Raw genomic sequence first — 19,734 nt, forward strand, 5'->3', positions numbered from 1 at the left:
GATAGCTGCATGCAACACCCTCCACCAAGATTCACAATGGAAAGTGGGAGGAGTCCTGTGTAGACAGTCCCCCATTGGGGATTCATAGCAGTCTCTAATTATTCAATCAACTCAATTAATCATTGAAAACATGGCTAGAGTTGATGACAGTGCAAATCCCTTTACATACCTCACACTTGAACAGTTTCTCTCCAGCGTGCATTCATTGTTGAACGCAGAGACCCCCCTCCCCCCAAGTTCAAGAAGGTTTGGTACACACCATTCATTTATAAAGTTTCTCCCTGTGTAAATTCTCTAGTGTATCAACAAAGGAGGAGCAGGCAAAATGATTTTCACACAGCTAACACATGAAAGACTTATCTCCTGTATGATCTTCTGGTGTATCAAGAATTCATAGAGGTTTTCCTTCAAATCTCCTTCAAACTTGGACAGATTCTCCCAGTGACTGTGTATGGAGGTTCAATGACACTGAAGATCATTCTTTGCACACCTCACAGTGAACAGTCTCTCTCCTTTGTGAATATGCCCGAACTTCACCAGGACTGGTGATTGTGCAAAGCCCTTGTTACACACTTTATAGCTTCTGCCCTGTGTGAATGAGTTGGCAATACTTAAGTATTGATGACTCTGCAAAACTTCAGTCCTATACCTCACACTCAATGTTTTCTATTCCATGTAAGTGTCGTGTTCAGAGTTGCGCAACAGATGCATCTTATGTTTCGGAACTTGTACTGAGTGTAGCACGACCTTCACGACCTTGAATGTTGTGAGGCTTCTTTTTTAAAACACATCCAAGGATTCACATTCCACACCGATGTTATCAGTTTGAAAGCCTCTGAGGATGAAAATGCTATTCCTTCAGTAGAAATCTCAAGAAATTTGCTGTGACAGATCAAGTCATTTATCAGGGAACTGAGACAGCAGCTGCAATAGGTGAGGCATTAATCAGATGGGCCAATGACAAATTAAAAACCTCATCTAATATCCAAGCTTCAGGAAACTCCAGAAATGTGTGGAGTAATTTGAAAACTAAACTATGTTGCTGTAGTGTGTAAAATGGTGACTGCCCTCAAAATGTTTATTTACAAATGATGCCTTATGCCTTCTTCACAATGTACTTTCTGATCTATCTTGGTTCTGGATTAGAGTGGTGCTGGAAAAGCACAGCAGTTCAGACAGCATCCAAGGAGCAGGAAAATCAACGTTTCGGGCAAAATCCCTTCATCAGGATGATCTATCTTGGTGTCATCTGTGAATTTAGCTCCCACACCTTTGCTCCCATCATCTAAATCAATAATGGTTTATTCCTTATCATCTAAATGGTTGAGGGCTCAGCACAGACCCACATGGAATTCTATCAACCAAAGAGCCATTTATGCACAATCCCTGTTTTCTGCCAGCCAGCTATATTTTATTCAAGCAGATAAGTTACTGCCTACATTATAGACTTTATTTTCTGCAATAACATTTGCTATTGCACCTTATAAAAATGCCTTTTGGAATTTCAAGTGCCAAACAGCAATGGATACTTGTTTATCCACAGTACATGTTATCTCTTCAAGGAACTCCAACAAATTAGTTAAACATAACTTCCTATAGACAACACCCTGCTGAATCCTCCCAAATATCTTGAGCTTTTCTGAGTGCATAGCTGTAACACATTCCCATGACAAAGAGTCTATGATTCTATGTCAAGCTAATTGGTTATAGTTTTCTGTTTCCTGTCTCCCTCCCTTCTTGAAGTTGTATTCACTATTTTCCAGTCTGATGGAATCTTTCCTGAATTAAGGAATTTTGAAAAATTAACAACAATGCATCTACTGCTTCTCCAGCAACTTCTTTTAAGACTCTAGAGTGAAGTTGATCTCAAGCCAGAGACTCATCTGAACACTGCTCCATCAATTTGCTTAATTGTGCTTATCTCATGATTGTAATTTTGCTAAGTTTCTCTCTCCCTTCCATTTTCTGATTCACAGCTATTACTGGAATGTTTATTGTATTCTCTATAGTGGAGAAGCAAAATATTTGTTCATTTCATTCACCATTTCCTTACTATCTGCTATTAACTCCTTATTCTCACACTCTCTAACACTCATTTTACTTAGTTGTTTCTTTTAAAAATACCTGTAGAAATGCTCACTATCCATTTTTACATTTGAACTCACTTCCTCTCAAACTCTAAGTTCTTCTTCCTGATTATTTTTTGTTCTCTGCTCTTATAGTTTAACCAATCTTCTGATCTGCCAGTCATCTTTCGACAGTTATACGTCTTTTCCTTAAGTTTCAGGTTTTCCCTAACTTCTTGAGTTAACCACAGATTATAGATCCTTCCTTTTTCTTTATAGCAGGAATATACTTATTCTGAGTGCTCTGAACCGTTCTCAAGAGTACTGTATAGCACCATGACTGACCGAGTTGGCCAAATCCTAAAAGATGTTATTGCTAGATTGGATTTGTGGCAAGCAGCAAGGGAACTAACAAGAGGAAGAAACCTTAGTTGGCCTCACTCTCACCAATCTGTCTTCAAGCTTCTGACCTGCTCTAGTAACCACAGTACTTAAATGGCTAGTCCACTTCAGTTTTGGGTCAACAGTAACCCCAAGATGCTATTGTGGAAATTCAATAATGACGACAATATTGAATATCAAAAAGTGATGGTTAGATTGTCTCTTATGTCAGACAGTCATTGCCAGGCATTTGTGTGGGACAAATGTTACTTGGCACTTTTCAGTCAAAGCCTGGGTATTGTCCAGGTTTTGCTGCACTTAGACATATATTACTATCATTACGTTGAGAAGTTGCAAAGTGGTGCTGAACATTGTGTAAGCATCATCAGTACAAATCTCCGAAACTGACTTTATGATGGAGGAAAGCTCATTGACGAATACGCTTGGGCCTAGGACACTGCCTCAAGGAATTCCCACAGAAATGTCCTGGAGTTGATGTAGCTGACCTCCAACAATTACAACCATCTTCTTACATGCCAACTGTGACTTAGTTAGTACTCTCACTTCCAAGTCAAAAGGTTCTCAAGTCTCAGTCCCAAGCATTAAAGCTCACAATTTGCTGTTTGTGGGAACAGAAGACCTAAGAAATCAGAGATTCACCAGACTACAATTCAAAGTGGACTTTATGAGCTCTACTGTGCTTTTAAGATTGGGAAAGTCAATACATAAATACAAGTCACTCTTTTCTTCCTTAGGGAAATTACATCCAACATAACAAATGGAAAGTATAAACCCATTGATGGAGAAAGTAACATAATCAACAGTGACATTGACGAATATGCCGTACACAGGATTCTTATTTGCAGCATTGGCAGCTCTTTTGGTTTTTACAGGATTCTTACTGTTGGCTCCTGAGTGTTTCAGCGAATAAGAACACATCATGCTGACAAATCAGTCAGTTTGGATTAAAGTTAAAAATGAATTTATTGTGAGTTATAAATGTGTACAGATGATTGATATAACAGGCAAAAAAACGCTGAACGTATACCTAATTTTGAATCAACCAAAATAACAAAGCATTTGAAAATGACTCAAGATCTTTCCCAGAACATGAAATTAATCTTGAAATAGTGTATGGTGAATATATCACACAACATTATTACATCAATCAATGATGAACTTAGGGAGCTCAGGTCTGTAGAAACTCACCCCATTTTCTCAACGTACTCAAGATAGTAGTCCTCCCAAATAGGAGAACCACAGGGCACAGACTTAAGGTGATTGGTAAAAGAAGCAAGAGAAATGGGGGAAGTTTTTTCAAATGATTGATTATTTGAAAAATAAAGAATGTGTTGTGGATAGAAGGCTGAAAAATGGTCCAAGGTGTGTGAAGACTCAGTTTCATATCTCATACTTGAAAGAATCCACTGATGACTTATGAGGGTCAGACACCAATAAAATCTTTAACACAAGTCTCACAAATCTCTTCCAAATAGCACTCCTGTGTTAAAAGTACTAGTGGCAAATACCTCTTGGATCTAAACAGTGTTAGAATTCTGTAAACCTTTCTGCATCTTTATTTCTTCACCTTAGGATTCCCCTTAAATCTCACTTCTTTGTCTATATTTGTTCATTGTCGAAGAGTGTGGCACTGGAAAAGTATTGCAGATCAGGCAGCATCCAAGAAGCAAGAGAGTCGAGCAGGAATTCTTAAAGAAGGATTTATGAGAGAAACGTCGACTCTCCAGTTCTTTGGATGCTGCCTGACCTGCTGTGTTTTTCCAGTGCCACACTTTCTAACCCTGACTCTCCAGCATGTGCAGTCCTCACTTTCTCCTTTATTTGTTCATCCCTCCTAAATTCTCCTTGTCTATCTCAGTGTTAACATTTGTCTGGTCACATCACAATGAAACACTTTGAAATGTTTTACTACATTAAGGCACTCCAGAAATCCAAGCTGTTGTCCTCTCACAATTCCTACAATTCTCAAGGTACTGATCTGGAGACAGAATATGGACGTTGACTGGCCTCTAGTGCTCTGTTTGTGTGGCCTTTCAGCATGTGGAGAGCCAGTCAGTGAATGTTGTGAGGTAATGGAGACTGTCAAAGTGGAGATACATCCCACCCTTCCCCTGACTTCCCAGCTGGTCTCATTGATGAGGAAGGGGATTCCTGGCTGATTCTCCTCCTCCACAGACCAGAGTTTCACAGGATGACTGAAGTGCCTCCATTACTAATGGCTCCCCCACCTGCTGGTGCTTGTGCTGGAAAATCAGTGGCTGAACTACTGAGTATCTGATTGCTTTCTTAGCCATAATGCAGGGAAATTCATGGTTCATGATTAGTTTAGATTTTATCAAAGTACACACACTGTTGTGCTCAACAATAACTTACGTAAACTTTGGTTCTTTAATACAAATCTACTGAGCTTCAATAGACAGGGAGATGCACCATAGGGTTTTAAATATAGGACAGAATATAAGTAACACACTAATGAATTAAATACAGCTCAAATGCCAACAGTTTTCTGTTTTAACTTATTTCCATGTTACAGAGCCACATTGTGAGAATTTGCAACCTTCAAAGTTAATGGTAAAGCTTATATAGACTCTTGTCATTATAATACTTATCTACAACCCGGTGTTATGAATAGAGGAATTCGCAGACAAATCGAGAAGGGATTTGTTACAAGGGAAGTACAACTCTATTCTTTACTAGCTTGGTTTTAAATCGCAATGTTTCAGAATAGAAACAATTAGAATTGGCTAAATGAATTCTTAGTTAACTTTTGTAACAATATGTATTTAAGTTTGTAACTGTATAATCCTTTTAAGATGTTTATACCTCTAGACTGATAGACTGAATGTATAAGAATATCTCATTACTCCATCTTTATAGACTGCCCATTAGGCACATATTTTATACATGCACTATTTTTTAACTGCTACCTACTTTGTAATTTCTTTGTATTAGTACTTGGTGGTCTTCTGTATTAATTTTATATAAGTTTAAGTTTACAAGCAACTTTGCTTTCAAGGTCAAATAACACACTCCAAGCACCCATAGAGAGAGAAAAACATGACCTAACATATGGTCTATAAAACTAGTCATTGGTACAGTTAGTTCTGCTATAATACAGTAGTACCGCTCTCATGCAAACCAATATTTAGAGAAAAATCAAGCAATTGCATCACCATTTAAATTATTGGAATCGCGTTATAACCAATAGTACTTAAAAACTTCATGTTTTAGAAACAGTGTTTCCAATTTGTCAGAGCTTAAAAATGTGTTCCTGGAAAAGCGCAGCAGGTCAGGCAGCAGAAGGAACAGGAGAATCGACGTTTCGGGCATAAGCCCTTCTTCAGGAATGAGGAGGGTGTGCCAAGCAGGCTAAGATAAAAGGTAGGGAGGAGGGACTTGGGGGAGGGGCGTCGGGAATACGATAGGTGGAAGGAGGTTAAGGTGAGGGTGATAGGCCGGAGAGGTGGTGGGGGTGGAGAGGTCGGGAAGATGATTGCAGGTCAAGAAGGCGGTGCTAATCTGCATCTGTAGTCCTCACTTTCTCCTTTCCAATTTGTCAATCATGTTATAGCAAATTTGTGTTAACAAAACATACGTTATAGCAGAACGACCATTTGACTTAAAGAGAAACTCTCACCAATTAAACAAAACGAAGACACTGAGGATTATGATGGTATACATTCCCTATTCTATATCAATAGGCAAGGATGTACCATAAAATTTCCTTGTATCTTCGCAAGAAGTCATAAAATAACAGAAACTAACTCTAATAAGAAGGGTTTTTTTTTAATTCATTCACTGGCTGAACAAGCATCTATTACCTATCATAAACTGAGAAAGTGGTGGTGAGCTGCTTTCGTGAACCAATGCGGTGCAGATGGTGAATGTATCCCCACAATGCCATTCATGGGGGAAATGCAGGATTTTGACCCAGTGATATATTTCCAAGTCAAGATGGTGAGTGGCTCTAGAGAGTTTATTTTTATTCTTTGATGGAAAGTGTCACTAGCTCATTTATTGCTTATATCTGATTGCACAGAAGACAGTTAAGAATCAGCTACTGTGCGGTTGTACGTCAATCATTTGAATGCAAGACTAGGATGGTAGTTTGCTTCCCTCAATGAAATTAGTAAACCAGTTGCGTTTTTACAACAATCATTCTATTTTTAATTCCATATTTTTATTGAATTCAAATTTCACCATCTACCATGTTGGGATTCAAACTGAGGTCCCAGAACATAAGCCTGAGGTACTGGATCACTAGTCCAGTGACATTACAACTGTGCTAATGCCTTCCCATAACTCACAGGGGAAACTGCAGGTAGTAGTGTTCCCATATGTTTCCAGATGGTAGTAACTATGGGTATGAAAGATGCTAAGGAACCTTGGTGAACTTCTATATGCATCTTGTAGATGGTACACACTGTGGTTGTACATCAATGGCAGAGCCAAAGAATGTTTGAGCACGTGGCCTCAATTATTCAGACTACTTTGCCTGAGATGCTGGCATGCTTCTTTATTGTTCTGCAGGAGAAGGAGGGGAAACAATCCTGATACACATCATGGTAGAAAAGACTCCTGTGTCTGTTCACTGTTCCAGTAGGTCTAACAACTGTGTGAAGGCTTTATGATGGAGCTCCCACACCAAACGGGTTTCTCCCCATGTGAGTGCATTCGTGGACCAGGATGTACACAGATTTTGTGAATACCTTGTCTCATGAATGCTTTTTCTCATACGGGGATCCTCTCATATCTTATGAGAGTTGAATACTTCAGGAGAACTTTATCTTAAATCTCAGACTTGGATGGTTTCTCTTTGTAGCAATTTTCTCAGACAGGAAGCTTCAATGAGCTTGTTGAGGATTTGTCACACACTATCTAATTTCTCTTCAGTGTGAGTATGCCAAAGATACAGCAGGCCTGATGAGATTGTGCAAAGCTTTTGTTAACAAATTCACACTAAAACAGCTTCTCGTCTGTATGAATGCATTGGTGATTCATGAGTGTTGCAAAGAGTGAAGACTCAGTCACACATCTCCCAATTCAATGGTTTCTCATCTGCATAAAACAGATAGTGTATCAGAAAGGGGGTCTTTCTTGTGAAGCCTTCAACACAGACCTCACAGCTTCTCCTCAATGTGGATGTATCGGTTTCTAAGGAGCATTATTGACTGTGTGAATACGACGGTGATCCAACATGCCCCATAACTGTTCAAACTCCTTATTACACACCTCACATGTGAATATTTTCTTCTCGCCTGTGTGAACGCGGCGGTGACTCACCAGACCTGGCAATTGCGCAAATCCCTTATTACACACCTCACATTTGAATGGCTTCTCCCCAGTGTGAAGACGTTGGTGTTCACGTAGAGTTGATGACTGAGAGAATGATTTCTTGCAGACCTCACACTTGAATGGTTTCACCCCAGTGTGAATGCGCTGATGTGTCCGGAAGTGAGAGGAGCGTGAGAATGATTTGTTGCACACCTGACACCTGAAGGGTTTCTCCCCGGTATGGATGCTCTGATGTTCCAGGAGCCTTGTAGATGTTGGAAAGGCCTTCTCACAAACTTCACATTTGAAGGGTTTCTCCCCCGTGTGGATGGTCTGATGGACCAGGAGGCTCGATAACTGTGTGAAGGCTTTGTCGCACACTTCACATCTAAATGGCTTCTCCCCTGTGTGAATACGTTGGTGAACACGGAGGGTCACTGACTGCGAGAATGATTTGTCACAAACATCACAGGTAAATGGTTTCTCACCTGTGTGGGTGCGTTGGTGTACGAGAAAGTGAGATGAGCATGAGAATGATTTGTTGCACACCTCACACTTGAATGGTTTATCTTCCATTGAACTGGCCTTTTGTTAACTGCAATTTGTATATTATAAGGTCTTATGAGCCTGTAGAGACTACCTCACATGAACAGCCTCTCATCTTCAGGAATGAATCAGGGGTTCATGAGGCTTGATGAATGTTTGGAGTTCTTACTACACTTGGAGCCACTCTCACTTTTCCCAGTCTCAGCCTGACTGATCACTCACAGCCAAACCCTTGAAAAGGTTGGTTCCAATGGAATGCTCCATACCACTGACCAGTTCAGATCTGATGATATGTCAAACCTGCAGTGACCCAACCAAATCCCAATTTCTCTGGGTTGAGAATGCTGGAAGGGGACTGGAATGTGTTCCCACGGTTGTGCAGTTGTTCTTGGATGATGATCAGGATCTACCTGCAGTGTCTATCCTCTCTGTATTCTCTGGTGTACAATGCAATCCTTCTGCAAAATAGGAAAAGGAAACATGAGTTCCACCACCTCCCTCTTCTCCTTTGTTGAAGAAGCTTACTGTTCATTCAGAGACTGTTCCACAGTGAGTGCCAGTCTGCTATTCCCTCGTGTAGGCGGATCAGATACAAGTCCTTTCTTTTTCCAGCAGCAGGAATATTAATTCAGTGGAACTTTGAAATTTCTCCCCTTGTTTTTCAAAATTATTTGAGGAAAGCACACTGGACAACAAGTGCAAGAAGCTGGGGAAAAGTTTGCTTCAGTATAGCTGATTAAAAGGTTCTGGTTTATCCTGGGAAATTTGATACACTTGCACTCACTCAGTCTGCAAATTTAGCTGTCAGCCACAGCACTAGGCAAAACTATCAAATCCAAGCCCAGGCTTTTCGAAAAGTGCAGGAATATGAAATTAGGTGCATTGTGATCTTGCTGAATAATAGAACACACTCAAAGCACTGAACAGCTTACTCCATTTAGTCTGGGTGGCAATGGTGGCTAGCACTGCTGCCTTACAGTACCAGGGACCTGGGTTCAATTCCAACCTTGTGTAACTGTCTGTATGGAGTTTGCACATTCTTCCTATGTCTATGTGGGTTTCCTCTGGGTGCTGTGGTATTCTCCCACAATCCAAAGATGTGCGGGTTAAGTGAACTGGACAATTTAAATTGCCTATAGTGGTCAGGGATGTGTAGTTTAGATGCATTAGTCAGGGGTAAATATAGGTGAATGGGTCTGGGTAGGTTACTCTTTGGAGGGTTGGTTTGGACTTGTTGGGCTGAAGGACCTGTTTTCACACTATAGGGATTCTACGATTTTATGTACCTCCTGCTTTGAACAGACAACACTCCTTCAATCTTTCCAAAAAGGGAACATTCCCTCAGAGGAACTTTAAAAATTAAAGTCCACAGGATAATAATCAGTTTCCAACACACACGTAGACAACTGAACAATAGGAAATAAGTAAGAATCCTCAGACACTCTGCACCTCCCAGATAATTACACATCACCTTCTCATATTCAAGAATGAGCCATCAACAAAACTCAGCCTGGAAATCATAAGGGAAATGTTTTCAATAAACACACTCAATGTCCAACACACAGCTCCAGTCAAACAGTTCAGCACAAAGCACCGAGTAAACAGCTCTCTCAGCTGGATCTTCTCACACAGCATCGGGGACATTTCCACCCCTGACTGCCCACAGGATAGTCAGACTGCCTGAAGATTGGAGTGGATATTATGGGACACAATTTGTACAAAAGCTGCTCCTTCACTCACCATCTCCTCACTTGGTTTTCAAGCCCTATAGGAAGTGAACCAGCTCTGGAAGAGGAAGAGGAGACAATGGGCAGAGTGGGTGAGCTCTCTGATTGACGTCTCTAACAGTCAATCCAAATATTTCTGGAGCAACATGCGTTTCATGAAGGTTGAGTGAAAATAAAATCGCACTTGTTGCAGCTGCTGATTCGGTTTCCAATATAAATGTTTGACAGATGTTTAATGTGGGAATAGCATTCCTCATTCTTGGAGGCTTTCAAACTGACAACAGCGTGGGATCTATTTCTTCGAATGTGTATGACAGCAAATCAGAAGAGGAAGATCTACAGCATCTCGGCAGTAATGACATGCAGTGGTGGGACGAATACCTGCACAGGAGAGATGAATACATGAGGGAAATACGCACAAAAGGGGAAAAAAAACACTATAACTTGCACAAAACACCCGTGTTGGACTGACGACTTGCGTACTTCAAACTTGTGCTCCAGTACACCAGTGCCTTCACTGCCAAATATTGTTGTTTATTTCTTTCTCGGCATGGGAGAAAGGGTTATACCAGCGAGTGACTCAAGGCGGAGGAATGACACAGGCAGGAAGATATGAGACGGAGAAACACTGCAGAGAGGGGCATGGAAATGAGTGATGACAGTGGGAGGGGAGATTATGTTTGTGGAATAACTGTGCATCTCGGAAAACATGATGTCTCTTGGGAAGTAACATTAGGAGAGACTAAATTCTTTGGGATTATGCACGAAGAGAAACATTGTGACTTGGGGGGTGACTCAGTGACTTAGAGATTGTCTGTTGGGTGACCAACGCTGAAAAACTAAAATAAGGGAAACTTCAACCAAGGAACCTAAGATTGGTGCTTGTGAGAGGGTGTTACTGCTGGTGAGAGTTGAGAGGCTGTGAGAGAGAGATGTTCGGTTCTGGTGTGAGTGGAAGGGTTGTGAAAGACAAGAATTCAGTGCTGATGAGAATGGGGAGCTCCTGGCATGTGGGACAGTGCAGATGTAAGCAGAGTGAACCAAGGGTGTGGGAAACTAAGTTGGGTCAGCGTTTGGGGAGTGACTCTTGCGACTCAGGAAGTTAATTTAGGAATTGGAGAGTAAGTCTGTGATTCAGGGAATAGACTTGTATTTGTTAAGTACTACAGGATAGATTCTGTTCTTTGGAGTTGATACTGTTCTCAGAAAGTAATACAATGCCTTGTGGAGCAACTGTACACACGCTCCTGGCATTTACTCTGTGCCTGGGAGTGACCGTGAATCAGAGATTGACTCTAGGATAATCAACACTGTGGAAACAGGGGGACATCTGAACTCTGGGAGGAGTCTTCCTGGTGAGGGTGTTCAGTGGTGACAGCTCAGGAACCATGCTGATGAGTGTAGGAAGGCTGTGCAGAGGAGAACAGAGGGGTGTGTTCTCCAATAAAAGAAAGAGCTGTCCAACATCTCAACTCATTTCTGTTGAAGGGTTCAATTGTATCTCTCCACAGGTGACCAGCTCAGCATTTCCAGCACATTTTGTTTTTAGTTTAGATTTTAAAGCACAGAAATAGATTATTGGCCTAACTGATTTCACTTGGTGTTTCCGTTCCACATGAGCTTTCTCCCTCCATATCATCTCTCACCCTCTCAGCAGATCCTTCTATTCCATTCACCCTCATAGACCTACCCAATTTCCCATCAAATGCATTCAATTTTATTCCTCAACCATTTCCCATGGAAGCAAGTTCAACATTTTTATCATTCTATTAGTGAAGACATTTCTTCTGAATTCCTAATTGGATTTATTATTTACCATCTCATACTGATGGACTCCAGTTTTGAACTCTCCACATAAATAAGAAATATCTCTCTATTTATCTGAAAGTTCTTGATAAATGATGGGAAGCTGTACGGGGGAGCATTGGAATGGTGTACTTGAGTCTAGAAGTAACAACAGCATGAATGAGAATTTCAGCAACAAGTGGACCGACGGGGGGAAGAAGGGTGGAGAGGGGAAGATAGTGGTTGTTGGAAATGTTTGATGTTACAGAGGGGGAAGTAGGTGGTCTTTGTGATAGAGAGGGCATGGGGTCAGAATCTCAGCTGATGCATATAGAGTCATTGAGTCATAGAGGTGTACAGCACGGAAGCAGACCCTTCGGTCCAACTCGTCCATGCCGAGCAGATATCCCTGTATTTCATGAGAGCTAACCTTGCTAACCAGTTTCCCATGGGGAATGTTGTCGAACGCTTTGTTGAAGTACATATAGATCACGTCCACCACTCTGCAGTCATCAATCCTCTTCGTTACTTTTTCAAAAAACTCAATCAAGTTTGTGAGATATGATTTCCCACGCACAAACCCATGTTGACTATCCCTAATCAGTCCTTGCCTTTCCAAATACATGTACATCCTGTCCCTCAGGATTCCCTCCAACAACTTGCCCACCACTGATGTCAGCTCACTGATCTATAGTTCCCTGGCTTGTCCTTATCACCCTTCTTAAACAGTGGCACCACGTTTGCCAAACTCCAGTCTTCCAGCACCTCACCTGTGACTATCGGTGATACAAATATCTCAGCAAGAGGCCCAGCAATCACTTCTCTAGCTTCCCAAGAGTTCTAGGGGACACCTGATCAGGTCCTGGGGATTTATCCACCTTTACCCGTTTCAAGACATCCAGCACTTCATCCTCTGTAATATGGACATTTTTCAAGATGTCACCATCTATTTCCCTACATTCTATATCTTCGTGTCCTTTTCCACAGTAAACATTGATGCAAAATACTCATTTAGTATCTGCCCTATCACCTGCAGCTCCACACAAAGGCTGCCTTGCTGATCTTTGAGGGGCCTATTCACTCCCTAATTATTCTTTTGTCCTTAATGTATTTGTAAAAACCTGTTGGATTCTCCTTAACACTATTTGCCAAAGCTATCTCATGTCCCCTTTTTGCCCTCCTGAATTCCCTCTTAAATATACTCCTACTGTCTTTATACTCAAATCTATCTGTCTATACTTGACATATGCTTCCTTCTTTTTCTTGACCAAACCCTCAATTTCTTTAATCATTCAGCATTCCCTATACATACCAGCCTTTCCTTTCACCCTAACAGGAATATACTGTCTCTGGACTCTCATTATCTCATTTCTGAAGGCTTCCCATTTTCTAGCCACCCTTTACCTGGAAACATCTGCCCATATAACTTGTGCAATGTCATAAGGATCAGCCTTAGAGTCTCAGTTATTTAAGGTCTGTACTAATGATTTGGAGAAGGGCTGTAATGCATCCAAATTTGCTTACAATACAATAGTAAATAGAAGAATGTGCTACAAAGACATAAGGGGATACAGACAGGTTGAATCAGTGAGCAAAAATCTGGCAGATGGAATTTAATGTAGAACAATGAGATCACTTTGGCAGGAAGAATCAAAAGGTAGACTATTTAAATGGAAAGACATTCCAAACAAGCACAACACAGAGGGATCTGGGTGTTCTTGTGCATTCAATTCAAAAACATTAGCAGGTGCAGCAGGTAATTAAGATGGTAAATGGAACCTTGGCATTTATTTCTAGGAGGTTGGAGTTTCAATAACAGTGAGGTCTTGTTGCAACTGTGCATGATGTTTGTTTACCTGATTTATTGTAGTCATATATACCTAAGTATAGCAAAAAGTTTGGTTTTACTAGCAGTACAACTGCACAGAAGGTGTGCAAAGGAAGATCAACATTTTCGAAGTTAGAGAGTCCATTCAGCAGTCTAATAGCGGCATGGAAATAACTGTAACTGCTATCCGATATCAGGGTTCTTAGCAGAGGCAGTAATGCAGATACTCAAACAAACAGCTCTGCCAACCATCCAACCCAAAATTTGGGTCCGCTACATGGATGACACCTTTGTCATTACTAAACTAAACACCTTTGTCATTACTAAAAAATTAGAGGAAAACTTCAAGACCATCAATAATACCCTTACTGGCATAAAATTCACTAAAGAGGAGGAAAACAACAACAAACTGCCACAGTAGAGTGAACAGCGAATGGGGAACTTCAAACCAGCATCTACAGGAAAACAACACATACCGACCAAATATTGAACTACAGAAGCAATCATCCCAACATTCACAAACAAAGCTGCATCAGAACATTATTCCAATGAGCCACAATACACACCAGCACAGAGGAACTACGCAGAGCAGAGGAAATTCATCTATACAGTGTATTAAAAAAGAATGGGTACGCAATAAACACAGTCCACAGATTTCTCAGCAACAAACCCAAACAAGTAGACAAAACCCGTCCAGAAACACTAGCCACTCTCCCCTACATCAAAGATATCTTGGAAATGACTGCCAGACTACTCTGACCACTTGGCATCATGGTAGCCCACAAACCCACCAACACACTAAAACAGCAGCTAATGAACTTGAAAGACCCTATACAGACAACAAGCAAAACTAATGTAATTTACAAAATACTGTGCAAGGACTGTATCAAACACTACATTGGACAAACAGGCAGAAAACTAGCCACCAGGATACATGAACATCAGTTAGCCACAAAACAACATGACCCTCTCTCATTAGGAAGGACACCACTTCGACTGGGACAACACATCCATTCTAGAACAAGCCAAACAGAGACACGCACAAGAATTTCTAGAAGCATGGAATTCCAACCGGAACGCTATCAACAAACACATTGAGTTAGACCCCATCTACCACCCCCTGAGAAAAAGAACAGGAAATGACATCACCACAGGAAACAATGTCACCACAGGAAATGGCATCACCAACACAAAGAAACCCAAACATATAAATAGAAAGCAGGAATTATAAACAGTGCTTCGCCCAGAGGCCCACTGAAGATGTTACCAAGTAGGGTGATGAAACGTCTGGAAATGAACTTCCAGCTCAATGAGCAAACCTACATCCATTGTAATTGTATTACTGTTCTAGTATTGCAAATTAAAGTTTATTGTTGTTTGCTGAAAACCATAGAATATTTTGGAGCTATCCTCTTAGAAAAGTTCTCTGGATCTCACATTTGTCTATTTAAAAAAATGTCCGAGACTGGCACAATTGGGAAAGATTAGATTAGATTAGATTCTGTACAGTATGGAAACAGGCCCTTTGGCCCAACAAGTCCACACCGACCTTCTGAAGAGTAACCCACCCAGACCCATTCCTCTTCCCTATATTTATCCCTGACTATGGGCAATTTAACATGACCAATTCACCTAACCTGTGCATCTTTGGACTGTGGGAGGAAACCGGAGCACCCGGTGGAAACCCATGCAGACACAGGGAGAATGTGCAAACTCCACACGGTCAGTTACCAAAGGCAGGAATCGAACCTGGGTCCCTGGCAGTGTGAGGCAGCAGTGCTAACCACTGAGCCAAAAGGAGCAAGTCAAACAGTCAGGGCAGGCAGAAACAAAGCAGAGAACAAGGTAGGGCTGATAAATTAAACTGCATTATTTCAATGCAAGAGACCTAACAGGGAAGGCAGATGAACTCAGGGCATGGTTAGGAACATGGGACAAGGATACCATAGCAATCACAGAGATGTGGCTCGTGGTCAGGCAGCATCGAAGAGCAGGAGAGCTGATGTTTCGAGCATAAGCTCTTCATCAAGCTTTTCCAACACCACACTTTTTGACTCGGATCTCTAACATCTGCAGCCCTCACTTTCTCCCTGTGGCTCAGGGATGGACAGGACTGGCAGCTTATTGTTCCAGGATACAAATTCTATAGGAAGGATAAAGAGAGGGGCAAGAGAGGAGGGTGAGTGGCATTTTTGATAAGGAATAACATTAAGGCTGTACACAGGGAGGATATTCCTGGGAATTTGACCAGGGAGGTTATTTTAGTGGAACTGAGAAACAAGAAAGGGATGACCACCTTATTGGGATTGTACTACAGACCTCCCCCCCCCCACCCTCCCCCAAACAGTCAGCAGGAAATTGAGAAACAAATTTGCTGTGGGGATCTCAGTTATCTGCAGGATAAAAGTGTGGTTATGGTAGGGGAATTTAACTTTCCACACATAGATTGGGACTACCACAGTGTTAAGTGTTTAGATGGAGAAAAATTTGTTAATTATGTATAAGAAAATTTTATGATTCAGTATGTGGACGTATCTACTATAGAATATGCAAAACTTGACCTACTCTTGGGAAGTAAGACAGGGCATGTGACTGAGGTGTCAGTAGGAGAGCACTTTAAAACTAATAGAATTATGCTTCAAAGTAGTGATGGAAAAGGATAGATCAGATCTAGAAGTTAAAGTTTTAAATTGGAGGAAGGCCATTGTGACAGTATTAGGCAAGAACTTTCAAAAGTTGATTGGGAGCAGATATTTGCATGTAAAGGGACGGCTGGAAAACGGGAAGCCTTCAAAAAACGAGAGTCCTGAGACAGCATGTTCGTGTTCGGGTGACTAGAGAAATTGAGGTTTGGTCAAGAAAAAGAAGCTCTGTATACCATGTGTTTGGTGTCAGATCTGATGTTGTTATCCTCAAACACCCTTTCCTTCAGGCAGCTGAAGGATGTGCTAGCACACTGTCACAAACTTTATGGTGCAGCCAAAGCAGAGGCTTCACTGTTGACGGTATCAAAGGCATATGTAAGGTTAAAGAAGGCATTATACAGGGGTAGGTTCTTTTCTCTAAATTTCTTACGTGACTGTCGTGTGGTAAAAATCATGTCCATTGTGCCCCTTAATGGCTAGAAGCCACACTGAGATTCCAGGAGGGGTTCCTCAGCCACAGGGAGGAGACATTTGAGAAGAACCTTGATGATTGACATCAGGGAGATTCCCCTGTAGTTACCACAGTTGGACTTGTTCCCTTTTTTTGAAAAACTCACGACTGTGGCATCTTGGATGTCTCTCAGGATGCTCTCCTCTTTCAACATAAGGCAGACAAGGTTGTGTAGCTGCAGCAGGAACTATTTGGCCCTGCACTTCAATGTCTTAGCGGTGATACCATTTGCTCCAGCAGCCTTGTTGTTCTTAAGTTAGTGGATGGCTTTCTTTATTTCATGCAGGGCTGAGATGTTGCTGAGCTGTGAAACACGATCAAGGATGCTCTGATTGACAATAGAGCCCTGATTGAGGAGATCTCTGAAGTCCTCCCCCCAGCATCGTTTAATGGTTTCTCTGTCTTTGTTAAAAATTACACAACAGTACAAAAAGCGCACAATCTTTAGGCAGGTAATCCATGTGACATTTTATAAATTCCTACTTTGGAAATAGAACAATTCTGACTCAAAATTGGGATACAGACAGACTCTAACCTGACACCTTTAATGCACTGCCTGAGCTGAGATGTCACCTTTTTTTTAATAAAACCTTAAGTTATCTCAGAAATGTGACTGGAAAGCAGTTCTGCTATTTACGTATTAATGAATTGATACCTGCAACCCATTCTAAAAAATGAAAGACTTAACAGCAATCTAGGTATGTTCAATATATTGTATCAGCTGCATGACACTATGATCTTTTGCTATGAATTCTGTGACTTATGATCCTGCCCCATTAGCTATTAGCGCTCCGAAAGCTAGTACAGAGCAAACCCCAGATCTGCGGAATCATTTACCTGCGGTTTACCATGACCTGAACACGTTATAGGAACATTCCGGAACAAGGGACCGCTTCTTTCTGCGGTTTTGGGTTTCCACGGTAGGTCCTGGAACATAACCCCTGCGAGTATACGGAGGACGACTGTACTTCCAAATAAACCTATTGGGCTATAACCTGGTGTTGTGTGAGTTTTAACTTTGTCCAACCCAGTACAACACTTGCACCTCCACATCTTTGTCTTTGATAAGAGTAACTCTATTCTTGGCCACCAGTGGGGTGGGGTCTTTGATGTTTGGGCTGCAAGTGGTCTGAGACAGCGTAAAAGAAACTCTGCACATCAGGGTTGTCAGCCGTTTGTTGGGCCTCCAATACTTTCTCCACCTGTCCTTTATGTTGTGAGTTCGTTATTAGACCTTGGCCTTCAATCGCCTGTAGGTCTGCCTTTTCTCTTCCAATGATCAGAACTGGGCTGGTGGGGCACCTTAGATCGCCAACCTTGACTGGGTCAGGGGTTGAACAGAAGACAGGACCTTTGGCCAGTGAGGGAGATGTATTTTAAACTGGAAACATCAAACTTTTATACTTTTACTCCATAGTCTTGAGAAAACAGTCATTAGGTACAGAAATCAAATTTAGAATGTGTGCATAGATTATTCTCTCAACCAATTTGACAGGGGCCTTGGTTCAGCTGAATAACAGGCATTGGTAGAATCACATGACAATGCCAATATGCAAGGTTATCTTGGTTTCTTGACATCTTCTTTCTCCTTGATACCAATGGTGGGAGATCTACAGTGTACACAGTCTGATCACAATTTGAGAGATTCAAACCATGGTGCACAGGGAAGATTACATCCTTGAAATGGATTATTTCTCTAAATTTCTCATTGTTCAGCAAATTAGCAACAAATGTTCCTGGCACTTAAATGAGGACTCTTGTTTTTCGTTTCTCCAGTATTCTGCTACGATGATGGTGCAGCAGGACTTCTGAACCTTGGGTTCGTCCACTTCATTTTGTTCCTTTTTTAGTCTCTTTTTTCCATTTCCTTTCTTAAAAAAAAAATTACCTCTTCAGGAAGAGCTCGGTTGCAGGAATGACAACGGCTGTGACGAATGAGCCCTGTCGCGCAGACACGAGCAGGCCCAGCATTGCGGATCCCTGGTGGCAGCATCAGAGGCACGTTTGGGTTCCCAGTGACATCTGTGTTGTCAAAGTTCTAGCAACAATTCATGGCAGTTGTGGCAGAGGTGAATACAAGACCTGATGGCATCAGCGGTAACTGAGCTCGAAGTGGATTCATAACGCCCATGGAGTTGAGTTTGGGCCAGTGCAGTACCTGTATGCATCAGTGGCATTTGCATTGGCAAGGTCCATTTAAGACTCATAGTGGTGAGGGTGTCTGTGGAGGCAAGATGGCACCGATAAGTGGTGACTTTCATTCAAGCATTTCATTTTTCTGCCTTTATGCTTTTGTTTTCTTCTTCCTGTGTTTTAAGATGGTGCCTGGAGAGTCGTGACACCACACATAACACGTTTCTCTGTATTTTATGACCCTTTGTAACAAAATACATGTGACAATAAATAAATCAGATCAAATAAATCAGTTCTGGGATTTCAAGGTCCCGGAAGCCTCTTTCTGGTGATCACCTGAAGCTTAACACATTAATAGAATCATGCTACTCAGTATAACTTAACAATTTAACTTTAAGTCCAGAAACTGATGTACTGTGAATGTATTTTTTACATATTTGTGAGAACAAAGAACAATAGAGCACAGGAACAGGTCCTTCGGCTCTCCAAGCCTGCAACACCACATTTTGCCTTTCCATACTTAAATTGTCTTTACTTACAGGATCTGAATCCATCTTTCCCCTTCCTATTCATGCATTCATCCAGGTGCTTCTTGAATGCTGTATTTTGTCTGGTTCCACCACCTCCTCTGGCACTCGCATCCTTTGCATGAAAAACCTCCCTCGCACATCTCTTTTAAACTTCTCCCCCTCACATCTTAAACCTGTATCTCTTTGTAAGTGGCTACTCCATCCTAGGAAAAAGCCACATACTTTCCGCTCTATCCATGACATTCACAATCTTACAAACTTCTATTAGGTCGCCCCTCAACCTCCTG

General features: G+C 41.5%; 1 pseudogene; it reads right to left on the reverse strand.

Moving 5' to 3' along the window:
• Positions 1-3,412: 3,412 nt before the first annotated feature.
• Positions 3,413-19,734, reverse strand: part of LOC140455675 (uncharacterized) — a 94,257-nt pseudogene continuing 77,935 nt past the window's right edge.

This window comes from Chiloscyllium punctatum, chromosome 30 (assembly GCF_047496795.1).
Source record: "Chiloscyllium punctatum isolate Juve2018m chromosome 30, sChiPun1.3, whole genome shotgun sequence".
Lineage (NCBI taxonomy): Eukaryota > Metazoa > Chordata > Chondrichthyes > Orectolobiformes > Hemiscylliidae > Chiloscyllium > Chiloscyllium punctatum.